The sequence below is a fragment of the Heterocephalus glaber genome, unplaced genomic scaffold (assembly GCF_053883595.1).
Source record: "Heterocephalus glaber isolate CG9 unplaced genomic scaffold, H.glaber_assembly_v1.0 deba00000281, whole genome shotgun sequence".
Taxonomy (NCBI): Eukaryota; Metazoa; Chordata; class Mammalia; order Rodentia; family Bathyergidae; genus Heterocephalus; species Heterocephalus glaber.
In genome coordinates, this window is record NW_028258139.1 from 34,818,592 (window position 1) to 34,831,567 (window position 12,976).

The 12,976-nt window shown below is 45.9% G+C and overlaps 1 long non-coding RNA gene and 1 pseudogene across 6 annotated transcripts in view; one reads left to right on the forward strand and one right to left on the reverse strand.

Moving 5' to 3' along the window:
• Positions 1-9,059: 9,059 nt before the first annotated feature.
• Positions 9,060-9,148, reverse strand: LOC147830276 (U6atac minor spliceosomal RNA; annotated as a pseudogene).
• A 917-nt stretch (positions 9,149-10,065) lies between these two features.
• Positions 10,066-12,976, forward strand: part of LOC101725543 (uncharacterized) — a 168,819-nt gene continuing 165,908 nt past the window's right edge. For all 6 annotated transcript variants that reach the window (XR_015441748.1, XR_015441760.1, XR_015441756.1 and 3 more), the window contains exon 1: positions 10,066-11,751. This is a non-coding gene — a long non-coding RNA (uncharacterized LOC101725543). The remainder of the gene's footprint in view (positions 11,752-12,976) is intronic.

A 12,976-nucleotide genomic window follows, 5' to 3' on the forward strand; every position in this document is an offset into this window, starting at 1 on the left:
GAATAAACGACCCTTGTGTGCTTACATCGGAAACGGCCTCCTGGTGGTCTTTGGGACCTCACAATCTGGGCACAACATTTGGGGGCTCGTCCGGGATCCCAAGACCTTCAGGACTCCCGTACCGGAGGGTCAACGCCGGCTGGTGAGTGTTTTTTGTGTTTGTAAAGTCTGGGCCTATTTTCTGGGAAGGTCGGCAGACGGTCTAGACGGACGCGCTGCAAGGGCCGCCAACCCGGGATCCTGGAAGACGTTCCGGATTCCGCTGGTGGGGACGGAGTGCCCCAAGAGTACGAGTCAGTGAGACTCCTGGAGGGAGGGTGTGGGTCGCTCCCGCGGCACGGCAGGAGGCCGTCGTCCCATTTGCATTGCCTTCGATCGGGCGGAGGATGGTTTTGTCTGGCCTTGTGTTTTTCTGTTGTGTTTATTTGTCTATTTGTTGTGCTGACTTGGACTGAGACGATGGGACAGACTGTGACTACCCCTCTTTCCCTCATGAAAGATCATTTCAAGGAAGTTAGGGAGAGCGCTCGTAACCTAAGTTTAAAAATTAAAAAGGCTAAGTTCATCACCCTCTGTAGCTCGGAGTGGCCCACCCTTGGGGTAGGATGGCCCCCTGAGGGAACTTTTGATTTGCAAATTATACGCAGAGTTCGTAAAGCCATCCTTCATCCCGACCAGGTACCCTACATTGCCATTTGGGAATTTCTGATCTCTAACCCACCCCCATGGGTTAAGCTTTTTTTGTCTTCACAGCAACAGCAGCCAGAGTTAATCCTGACAGCCAGTAAGAAGACTCCTAGAGGGCGCGATGATGAGAAGCAGACCGAAACCAAGCCGACCGCGCCACTCTACCCTGTCCTCCAGGGAGGGACCGAAGAAGATCTTATTTTCCCTCCCCCTTACTCTCTCCCCTCTCTTCCGCAACAGCAGGCTGAAAGAAATGACCCAGTCCCAGCCGGGGCTAGGGAGGAAGAGCCCGCCCCGGGTGCTGGCGACCGTGATGGTCCCGCCCAAAATACTCGTCACCAGCGCGCCACCTCGCCGGCAGGACCAGCAGACTCTACTGTTTGTCCGCTGCGAGCAATAGGGCCCCCTGATGAGCATGGGAACCAGCCTCACCATTACTGGTCCTTTGCTACAAGTGATCTTTATAATTGGCGCCGACAACATGCCAATTTCTCTGATAACCCTAGAGATTTGATTAACCTGTTAGAAACTGTTTTGTTTACCCATCAGCCCACTTGGGATGACTGTCAACAGCTTCTGCAGGTCCTGTTCACCACTGAGGAACGAGAGAGGATCCAGAATGAGGCCAGGAAATTGGTTCCTGGTGACAATGGTCAACCCACCACCAATGCTGACACTATCAACACTTCTTTTCCTCTGTCCCGACCCAACTGGGACTTCAACACGGCGGAAGGTAAGGAGAGGCTTCGGGTCTATCGCCAGACTTTATTGGGAGGTCTCAAAGCAGCGGCAAGGAAGCCCACCAATTTGGCTAAGGTAGGGGATGTACAACAAAAGTTAGATGAAAGCCCTGCTGCTTTCCTAGAAAGAATTCAGGAAGCTTTTCGTAGGTACACTCCTATGGACCCAGAAGCAATTGAGACAAAGGCAGCTGTGATAATACATTTTGTCAACCAGGTGGCGCCAGACATTAAGAGAAAGTTACAGAAAGTAGATAGGTTAGGAGAAAAGAGTATTCAGGACTTAGTGACAGTGGCAGAGAAAGTGTATAACAATAGAGAAACCGCAGAGGAGAAACGAGAAAAAGCTGATGACCGCCAGACCCGAAACTTAGCTCGGATCCTTCTGGCTGCCACTGCGGGAGAACAAAAGGAACGTGAATGTAGACTAAGAAAGATTGCGGTGGAAGGAGAAAACAAAGAGAGACGCAGAGAGCGTCCCCAGTTAGGAAAAAATCAATGTGCTCATTGCAAAGAGTATGGACACTGGGCCAGAGACTGTCCCAAAAAGAAACAACAGGAAGGACGCCCCAAGGCCCCTATCCTGGCTATGGATGAATTAAATGATTAGGGGGGACGGGGTTCGGCACCCCTCCCCAAGCCCAGGGTAACCCTAAAAGTGGAGGGGAGACCTATCGAGTTCCTAGTGGATACAGGGGCTCAACATTCAGTCCTACTTGAACCATGTGGCCATGTTTCTGATAAGACCTCCTGGGTTCAAGGAGCTACAGGCATGAAAAAGTATTCATGGACAACCCAAAGAACAGTAGACTTGGGAGTGGGCCAAGTAACCCACTCATTTGTGATTATACCAGACTGCCCCTACCCCTTATTGGGAAGAGACTTACTTACTAAATTAGGGGCTCAAATTCATTTCCAACCCGGGGGCACAAAAGTCCTTAATCAAGAGGGAAGGCCCATTCAGGTACTAACCATAAACCTAGAAGATGAATATCTGCTACATCAGAAGAGGGCCCCTCCTGATCCTGACATGGAACAATGGCTCACCATGTTCCCACAAGCATGGGCGGAGACTGGAGGCATGGGGCTAGCTGCACACAGAGCACCGGTGTTTGTGGAAATAAAACCTGGGGCAGATCCTGTACAAGTTTGCCAATATCCTATGCCCCTAGAGGCCCAGAAGGGAATAACTCCACACATCAGGAGGTTGCTTGCTCAGGGGATTCTTAGGCCTTGTCAATCAGCCTGGAACACCCCCTTGTTGCCAGTGCGAAAACCTCATTCTAATGACTATCAGCCAGTGCAGGATCTCCGGGAAGTGAACAAGAGGGTTATGGACATCCACCCCACAGTGCCTAATCCATACACCCTTTTGAGTTCACTTCCCCCGAGCCATCGATGGTACACAGTCTTGGATCTCAAAGATGCTTTTTTTAGCCTTCTGCTAGCACCCAAAAGCCAACACATCTTTGCATTTGAATGGAGTGACCCAGAACAAGGCCTCAACGGACAGCTGACATGGACCCGATTACCCCAAGGATTCAAAAACTCTCCCACCATCTTCGACGAGGCCCTACATGAAGACCTGGGTGAGTTTCACCTCCAGAACCCCCAACTAACTCTGTTACAATATGTAGATGACCTCCTCATAGCAGCTGAAACGCGGGAAGACTGCCTAAGTGGAACCAAGAGACTCTTGATAGTCATAGGAGAACTGGGGTACCGGGCGTCCACCAAAAAGGCCCAGATCTGCAAACCCGAGGTAAGCTACTTGGGGTACATGCTTAGGGAAGGGCAGAGATGGCTGTTGGATGCTAGAAAAGAGACAGTTCTTAAGATACCCACACCAGACTCTCCTCGGAAGGTCAGAGAGTTCTTGGGATCGGCGGGCTTCTGCCGCCTATGGATACCGGGATTCGCAGAGCTCGCAAGGCCCCTTTACGAGGCAACCAAAGACAATCAGGCTTTTCAATGGACAGAAAAGCTACAAAAATCTTTCGATCAAATTAAAACAGCCTTGCTGACGGCACCAGCCTTGGGCTTGCCCGATATTACTAAGCCATTCCACCTTTACATTGATGAAAACAAAGGAGTCGCTAAGGGCGTCCTGGTCCAGCATCTAGGGCCATGGCGCCGCCCAGTGGCGTACCTATCAAAAAGACTTGATCCAGTTGCATCAGGATGGCCCCCGTGTCTAAGAATGATTGCAGCAGTGGCTCTAATGGTCAAAGATGCTGACAAGTTGACATTAGGCCAAGAACTGTGCGTGACCACCCCTCACGCTATTGAGGGAGTCCTAAAACAGCCTCCAGATCGATGGCTCAGTAATGCTCGCCTGACCCACTACCAGAGCTTACTCCTAAATCCAACCCGAGTTGTCTTTCAGGCCCCAGCTGCTTTAAACCCAGCCACACTGTTGCCAGACCCGAGCTTGGAGGCTCCGCTTCACGACTGCACAGACATCCTAGCCCAGGTACATGGAATTCGAGCAGATCTGAGCGACCAACCGTGGCCAGATGCAGATGATACCTGGTACACTGATGGGAGCAGCTTTGTTCGTGATGGCCGCAGATATGCAGGAGCAGCAGTGGTGACAGAGACTGAGGTCATTTGGGCAGAACCATTGCCCACCGGGACCTCAGCACAACGGGCGGAGCTCATAGCTCTGACCAAGGCATTGACTCTAGGGCAGGGCCAAAAGTTAAATATATACACAGATAGCCGGTATGCCTTTGCCACTGCACACGTCCATGGGGCCATCTACAAAGAAAGGGGACTCCTGACAGCTGAAGGAAAGACTATTAAAAACAAAGAGGAGATCCTTGCCCTCTTAACAGCCCTCTGGCTACCTAAAAAGTTAGCCATTATCCATTGCCCAGGACACCAAAAAGGCGACACTCCAATTGCCAGAGGAAATAATTTAGCTGACCAGACAGCCCGAGAAATAGCCTTAAAGATTAATCTGACACTGGCCACTCAGCTGCCCGATCCGGGAAGTGCAGCCCTACCAGAAAAACCCCAGTACACTGAAGAAGATTTAAATTGGATAAAACAATTACCTATGCCTCAGTGCCTCAACGGGTGGTGGAAATCTTCTGATTGTAAAGTCATCCTGCCTAAAGTGCTGGGAGAACAAGTTCTCTCCAAGATGCACCGGACCACCCACATGGGCACTCGAAAAATGCAAGATCTCCTGAGACATGCTGAAATTAAGATCCGTGATGCTAATTCTAACATTGAACATATTGTTGCTACCTGCAAAGCCTGTCAATTGACAAATGCCACCCACAATAGGGCCAACCCAGGAAATAGGCTGAGGGGAAGCCGACCTGGAGCCTATTGGGAATTGGACTTCACTGAGGTAAAACCTGGAAGGTATGGTTATAAGTACTTGTTAGTTTTTGTAGACACTTTTTCAGGATGGACAGAAACGTTTCCTACCAAACATGAAACAGCACGAAGTGTGACTAAGAAACTGCTAGAAGACATCCTGCCAAGGTATGGTTTTCCAGTAATGCTAGGATCAGATAATGGACCCGCCTTTATTTCCAAGGTGAGTCAAACCCTAGCACAGATATTGGGGATGGATTGGAAATTACATTGTGCATACAGACCCCAAAGTTCAGGACAGGTAGAGAGGATGAATAGAACATTAAAAGAGACCTTAACTAAATTAACCTTAGAGACTGGCGGTGACTGGGTGACTCTCCTTCCCTTCGCCCTCTATAGGGTACGCAATTCACCCTATAAGATGGGATTAACTCCCTTTGAAATTATGTTTGGAATTCCCCCTCCCATTATTCCCAACCTTCAATCAAATGTGCTTGTTGAATTTGATGACCAAAAGTTGTTACTTTCTTTAAAAAGCCTCCAAAGTGTGCACGAGGACATCTGGCCTAAATTAGAAGCCTTATACCAAACTGGACCGCCTCCCGAGCCCCATCGCTATCGACCAGGAGACTGGGTCTTCGTCCGGAGACACCGACAAAAGGACCTTGAGCCCCGTTGGAAAGGACCCTACGTCACAGTCCTGACCACGCCCACTGCTCTCAAGGTCGACGGGGTTGCCTCGTGGGTGCACTACACCCACGTTCGCCCTGCAGATCCTCACGCTGTCCTAGAGGACTTCGTTCCATCATGGCAGGTGTCCAAAGACCAAGACAATCCCCTCAAACTCAAGCTGTGTCGTAGACGGTCATGATTGTGGTAACTGTACTTTTGACACCGATATTAGGAGGACAGAACCCACATGCTCCCCTAAATTTAACTTGGATGATCATCAGTACCGCCACAGGTGACATTATTAACAGCTCGTCCAAAGTGAGCCCACCATTAACCTGGTGGCCTGCTCTAGAGTTTGATCTCTGTCGGCTAGCCACTGGCAGCTGGGATATCGGACACTGGAGCCTAGAGTCACGGGGAAGGCCTGAATGTGGGGAAACAAAAAAAGGGGTGTACCCTCCCCCCCAGTCGATTCACGAACACCGGGTTGCAACCATGTAATTCGCAGGGCAATATTACGAGACACCCCCTTCTACGTCTGTCCAGGGGGGGCGTACTAGAAGTCAAATTGTAACTTGTGGGGGTGCTGAACAGTTCTTTTGCAAAAATTGGGGTTGTGAGTCAACAGGGGCCATAGCTTGGAAACCCTCCATTACAACTGATTTTATTTCGGTCGACAAGATTCCCCAACAGAAGTTGGCACACAATCCTCTCTTTGGCCGCTGTGCCCAATTTCTGTGTAACCCCATCCGTATTACTTTTACGGACCCGGGCAAACAGTTCACAAATTGGGAAACAGGCCGCAGTTGGGGGTTGCGATTATATGAAAGTGGATATGATAATGGATTACTTTTTACTATAAAACTAAAAATGGAGCCGCTCGCAATAGGGCCTCCCCAATTGATAGGGCCAAATTTGGCACTAGCCCCAATAGCCCCTTTCAGACCTACTAAGCCCCCTCCCCCAAAGAGCTCGCCCATGCCACCAAAAACAAATACCTCCATACAGCCATCAAACTTAACCTCCGCTTCCACATTCCTGCCCTTGGTTCAAATGATCACCCAGACAGAAAAAGTCGATCATAGCCAGGACCAAGACCCCCTTTGGGAACTGATGGTCCACACCTTTAAGGCCCTAAATGCATCTAGGCCAGACCTCACTCAGCCCTGCTGGCTATGTTATGATACCAAGCCCCCATACTACGAGGCAATAGCTTATCTAGACAATTTCACTAAATCAGACAGTCCGACTCAGTGTAGATGGCAACAAAAAGGGACAGCTAGGCTGACCCTACAGTCGGTAACTGGACAAGGAACTTGTGTTGGCAGTGTCCCGGCCTCCCACCAACACCTTTGTAACAAAACCATTCTTCGGCCTAGACCTAAATATCTCATTCCCCCTTATGACGGTTGGTGGGCCTGCTCCTCTGGACTCACCCCTTGTGTACATGGACTGGTGCTAAAACAGACTAGAGATTTCTGTGTACTTGTACAATTGGTCCCCCGGCTGTTATATCACTCAGAAAGGGACATCTCCAGCCGCCTGGCTGAAACCCAAATCAGAGTTAAACGAGAACCTGTAACGGCCATTACTCTGACCGTTCTCCTAGGTTTGGGGCTAGCTGGGGCAGGAACGGGAGTTTCATCACTAATACTACACAATAAATATTACAATGACTTAAGGGCAGCCGTAGATATAGATATTGAAAGACTAGAAAGCTCCATCTCCCACCTCCAAGAGTCTTTAACCTCACTGGCAGAAGTAGTCCTCCAAAACCGAAGGGGGCTAGATTTAATTTTCCTTCAACAGGGAGGACTCTGCATTGCCTTAGGTGAAGAATGTTGCTTCTATGTAGATCATTCAGGAGTGGTCAAAGAGTCCATGGCTAAAGTTAGGGAGGGCATCGCCAAACGTAAGCGAGAAAGAGAACTATCTCAAAACTGGTTTGAATCTTGGTTTAATTCTTCCCCTTGGCTAACTACCCTAATCTCTACCCTGCTAGGCCCCTTGCTTTTCGTGTTACTACTGTTGACCTTTGGACCTTGTATACTCAATAGACTAGTTTCGTTCATCAAAAAACGAATTAACGCTGTTCAGTTAATGGTGCTCAGGTCCCAATACCAGCCAATTCCTACCGACTTGATAGAATTAACCCCCAGAGGCCCATGATTGGCCCTCTATAGCATCATGAGAAGGGGGGAATGTGGGACCAAAATGACTCCATCTTGGAGCCGTCTCCTTTGTTCTCTCAAATTTGTGCTTAAACTAGGAATTCACCACTTGAAATTCCTGAGTTTATTACCCAACCACCTGTGTGCCCGGGGAAAGAGCGTTCCGGACACACTATCTGTAGGATAAGCAGTTAATGAGCTGACTGTCCACACAAGATAGATGCGGCCATTAGTTAGTGGGTCTGCTAACGATCAGTATGTAACAACCGGCCGTTAATCTTTGCCCCTTTCTCCCTCACAAAAACCAATACGTAATCCCCTTCGACCCCCAAAGCCTAGCCAACCAAAACCCTACACTTCATATGTATTAAGTATTAACCAATCACCTGGCTACTAATAACCAAAGCTTATTGTATTCTCAATAAAAACCCTGCTAGTTTGGGACTCAGGGCTCTCAATCTCGATCCGCTGTGTCGGTGACAATTGAGAGTCCCTGCTTAAGCTTGAATAAACGACCCTTGTGTGCTTACATCGGAAACGGCCTCCTGAGGTGGTCTTTGGGACCTCACAATCTGGGCACAACAAGCACTGGGCTGGTATAGCAGAGTGCAGGAGTGATAGCTTGTTAGTGAGGATGGCTAGGGAGAGATGAAAAACATACAGGTAGAGACTGGCTTACGTCTGAGACCTATCTTGTCTGTCTTGGCCAATCCCAAACTGAGAAATTTAGGCAGTGCTCCCACTTCCATACCCAGTGGCTGCTTCCTGTATAAATTGGTCATGAGGAAACATAACAACAGTAAGTAACCAGCTCTGATGGAGCATGATTGAAAGGATTCCATAGTGATTTTTCTTATGCTCAGAACCACTTAGGGACCTCGGCCATGATCTGTTGTTCCTAGGATGGATCTGTGACAGATGGCACTGGTCACTGAGGCTTAGTTTGAAGTTAAGATAAAAACACACATGTAGAATCATGTGTCACAATGCTGGAATATAGAAGTAGGTGGCAATGCCTTAACCATATGCGTGTTGTCAGGCCCAAGGGCTGTGGGATCACATAACTCTGTAATCATAAGGCTCCCCCAGCCCCAACATAGTGACTGATTGCGAGTTAATGGTTAAAATGTGCTTGTTAGTTCTGGGACACTAGATAAAATCTGTAACAAACATAGAGTTCCTAAGTGAATTACCCAACTCCTTGTTTGTCCAAAACTATGTTCCTGGACACACATATCTACAAGACAATCTGCAAACATCTTTTGACCATCAACATTTTTTTCTCTTGCTAATTTTCCCTCTCAACCCCCTATAAAAACAGCCTCGGGCTCTGAGCCAGTTGCCTTTCTAAGCTACTTTGCTTTGAGAGTGCCATCTGGCCAGACTAATAAAGGTCTGTTTTGCTTTCCAACTTGTCCGGTGTGTTCCTTCCTGGGTGTTCTTTGCTGCAGTCAGCTCTTCAGAGCGTTTGGTAAGGCCCTCGGTCTTACAGGGCCTCTTCCATCCTTGTCAAGGGGAGTGCTAACCTTCTCTCCTTTCATACAACACAATGCTGGAATATAGAAGGAACTCATCTGGTGCCATTTTATTTTCTCTTTAGCTTCTTTTGAGTAAAACAATCATTTTTTATACTAAAAACTGTTGAGAGCAATGCTACATAATTCTAGGGAAAAATCATTTGAGTAGGCCTAGTTCTCCTGCCTACAGACCAGCTAGGACGTTCCAGACATAATTGCATTTTGGCCTCGGGTCACAACTGAGATCTCAGGGATCCCGGATGCTGTAATGCTCCAGGACAAGACCACACCTGTGGGAGAGCCAGAGATGAACCAAATCTTCATCCGCATAGTTCCTCATTGTTCTTAGGTTTTCACTGCCCCCAGTCTTTTTACACCTTGTTTATCCCAATGTAAAGTACTGAACTCTGCATTTTTCACTTGTTACATGTTTCCCCATGTACTGAATAAAAAGTGCTGCAAGCTAGGGGTCTTTTGTCTTTGCTGCCCAGAGCAGCATTGATCAGACCCAAAGTTCAGCTTCTTCTCAGTCTCATTTTTCTACCTTTCCTGTAATTCACCATGTGCTGCCGTGGCTCACAGGAGACTAGGGTTTACTGCAGAGGTTCTGGTAATATCCCCTTCCCCTGTTTCCTACAAAAAATCTAGTAATTTATAAAGTTTTCTTTGAAAATAGTAGATATCTGTAAATGCCAGCTGTGAGACCAAAGTGACTCCATTTTGCTTATGTGAAACCAGAATGACTCCACTTTTGCCCAAAATGGAGTAGTCTCCTTTGTCCTCTCACATTAATGATTAAAATGTGCTTGATCTAGGACAAAAGATACAATCTGTAACAAACCAAAGTCCCTAAGTTAATTACTCAGCCATCTGTTTACCCAGGAAATGAACATCCTGGGCCCACTATCTGTAGGAACAGTCTGTTAATGTGTTGACTGTCAATGCTGGGTGGTTGTGACCATTAGTCACCGTGTCTGCTGACCATCAATACGTGACAGTTGCCCACTAACCTTTGTCCTTCTTTTCTTTTGTAAAACCTATACGTAATCACCCCTTACCCCTGATGAGTTCACCCAATCAGAAATGTACACTTCATGCATGTTAAGCGCTGACCAATCATTGTAACTGCTAAGTAGAGAATCTCCAAACCTTGCTGTAACCTCTATAAAACCCCCGCTAATTTGGAACTCAGGGCTCTCAATCTCCATCTGCTGTGTTGGTGACAATTGAGAGTCCCTGCTTAAGCTTGAATAAACGACCCTCATGTGCTTACATCGGAAATGGCCTCCTGGTGGTCTTTGGGACCTTGCAATCTGGGCACAACACCAGCCACAGTAAGATACTACTTTACTCCAACTAGAAGAGCTATTGCCAAGAAGACAATAGTAAATGCTGATCAAGATATAGAGAAAAGGGCAGCCTTCTATGCTGTTGTTAGAAATGTAAACTAGTACAACCACTGAGGAGAACAGATTGAGGTTCCTCAAAAAATTAAAAGTAGAGTTACCTTATGACCCAGCAATCCCACTACTGAGTATATATCTGTGGAGAACACTTTGAAATAAGATGGAATTGTATAACCCTAAGTGTGCTGTAACCCTAAGTGTGCTGTAACCCTAAAGTGTGCTGTGACTTTAAGAGCGCTGTAACCTAAGTATGACATAATCATAAGAGTGATGAAAGTAGAATCTTAAGTGGTATGGAACTGATAAGGGTGTGCCCTGAACTGGACAAGGAGTACCCCCGAACTGGACAGGGTGCGCCCTGAAATGGACAGTGTGATAAGTCTGAACCAATACCACAAGCGCCCAGTTAGAATAGTATAAAAGGAGCTGAAGACCCCAAGCAAGTCGACGATCCATCCACCGACCAGTCGACCAGTCAATCTGCTGATCTGATTACCAACCGAGACATCTGCACACCTGATCCCGCTGGAAGGAGCGTCTCCGCCGACCAGACGGGACCAGAGGATGAGGCAAGCAGAGAGACGGATAGCCTAACTCCGACTCGACGCCCTTCTTCTACGGATCGGACCCTCTGACCCTACGGGAGGAAACGTCGCGCTCCCATAAGGACTTGCGCAGTACAGGTACAGGGACGTGGTAATTGGCAGACTTAATATTGTGTGGTAATTGTATTGAAGTGAATTATGATAAGTGTGTGAACTGCCGTCCGTGTCCGAGTCCTCTTTACCCACGGTACCTGCTCACGACAATAGCCAAAGGGAATGAAATCAGTATGTAGAAAAGGCATTTTCCCTCCATGTTTATTGTACCACCATTTGCAAGAGCCACAAAGTGGAAACAACTGCAGAGTCCAACAGATAATGCATAAGAAAAAGTGGTATCACGATGGTATGTGATTCAGCTATAAAGCATTAAATTCTGCCATTTATGACAACGTGGATGGAGTGGGAGATCATTTTGCTAAGCCAAGCACAGGTAGAAAAGTACTATGTGATCTTATTCATATGTGGAAGCTAAAAATGCTGACCTCACAGGAACATAGGGAAATGGCTAGAGGCAGCCAAGAGTGGAGGAGGGAGGAGTGGCAAAGGCTGGCCCACAAGAACTGAGGGACAGTTGTACAAAAGTAAGAGCTCTGCTATGCCACTGCACAGAAGAGTTACTATGGGTAAGCATATTTCATTGAATATTTCAAAATAGTTAAGAGGGAAGATTTCGAATGTTTCCACAACAAAGAAATGAAAATGTTTTAGGTGATGAGTATTCTAAGTACAATGGTTTGATTATTACACAATCTGTAAATGATTTAAAACATCACACAATGCCTTGTAAATATGTGTGATACTATGTGCCAATTACAAATAAAATGAAAAAAAATTACTGGAAATAACATGAAGTTTTAATCCAAAAACCCATATTCAGTTCCTAGATTCACTGAAGGAAGAACTAACATATTTAAAGCAAAAATTCTAAATCCTTATTTTATTCATATTTAATAATTTTCCTTGTAGAGAAATAAGTAAAAGTGTATTAATATAATAATTACTATGGAAATATATTTATAAACTTGGTTAAATGACTATATTTTCTCTCAAGTTACAAAAAAAATATGTGACCAAAATTTATGTGATTTTACATATGGTATTCATATTAAAACCCATTATATTAATCCCACGAGACAAAAAAAGATGAAATACAATCAGGTACACAGAAAAAATTATGTACATACAGTAATTTCAGTAGGGCTACATATTTCTACTATTTATTTAGAAATTAGAGTATTGATCATATATTTTATAACTATCTTTGACACAAAATATATTGAGAGAAATTTTTTTGCAATGGAAGATGAAACTAAGAATAAAATGAATTTCAATTGGAAATACTACCTCAAAGATTCACATGGTAGGGATATTTTTCTGGATCTGATTGGAACTCTAAAGAACATTAGTTTTATTCCAATCATATACTAAAGTTAATTATAGCATATCAACCATGATTGTAAGCTTCATTTATTCAGTAAGCAAGGCTTTATTAAACTCCTGTAATGTGACATGTATTACACCAGATATTAGAAATCAGACTATACTATACTATATATTCATGTACTCTGTAGCAGGGCAGTGATATCAGTCCTATGTACATAGGGTTAAGTTAGTGTATGCTGGGCACTACCTCAAGGGCTTCTTATATAATGTTTAATTATATTTTGTAAAAAGTGAATGATACTCAGTTTACTCTTTTAATAGGGGGATTGAATCAACTAATGTAATTTAATTTGTTTTGGGTTTTTTTTTGTTTTTTTGGTACCAGGGATCGAACTTGGGACTTTGTGCTTGCAAAGGAGGCAGCAGAACCACTGAGCTAAATCCCCAGCCCAACTAATGTAATTT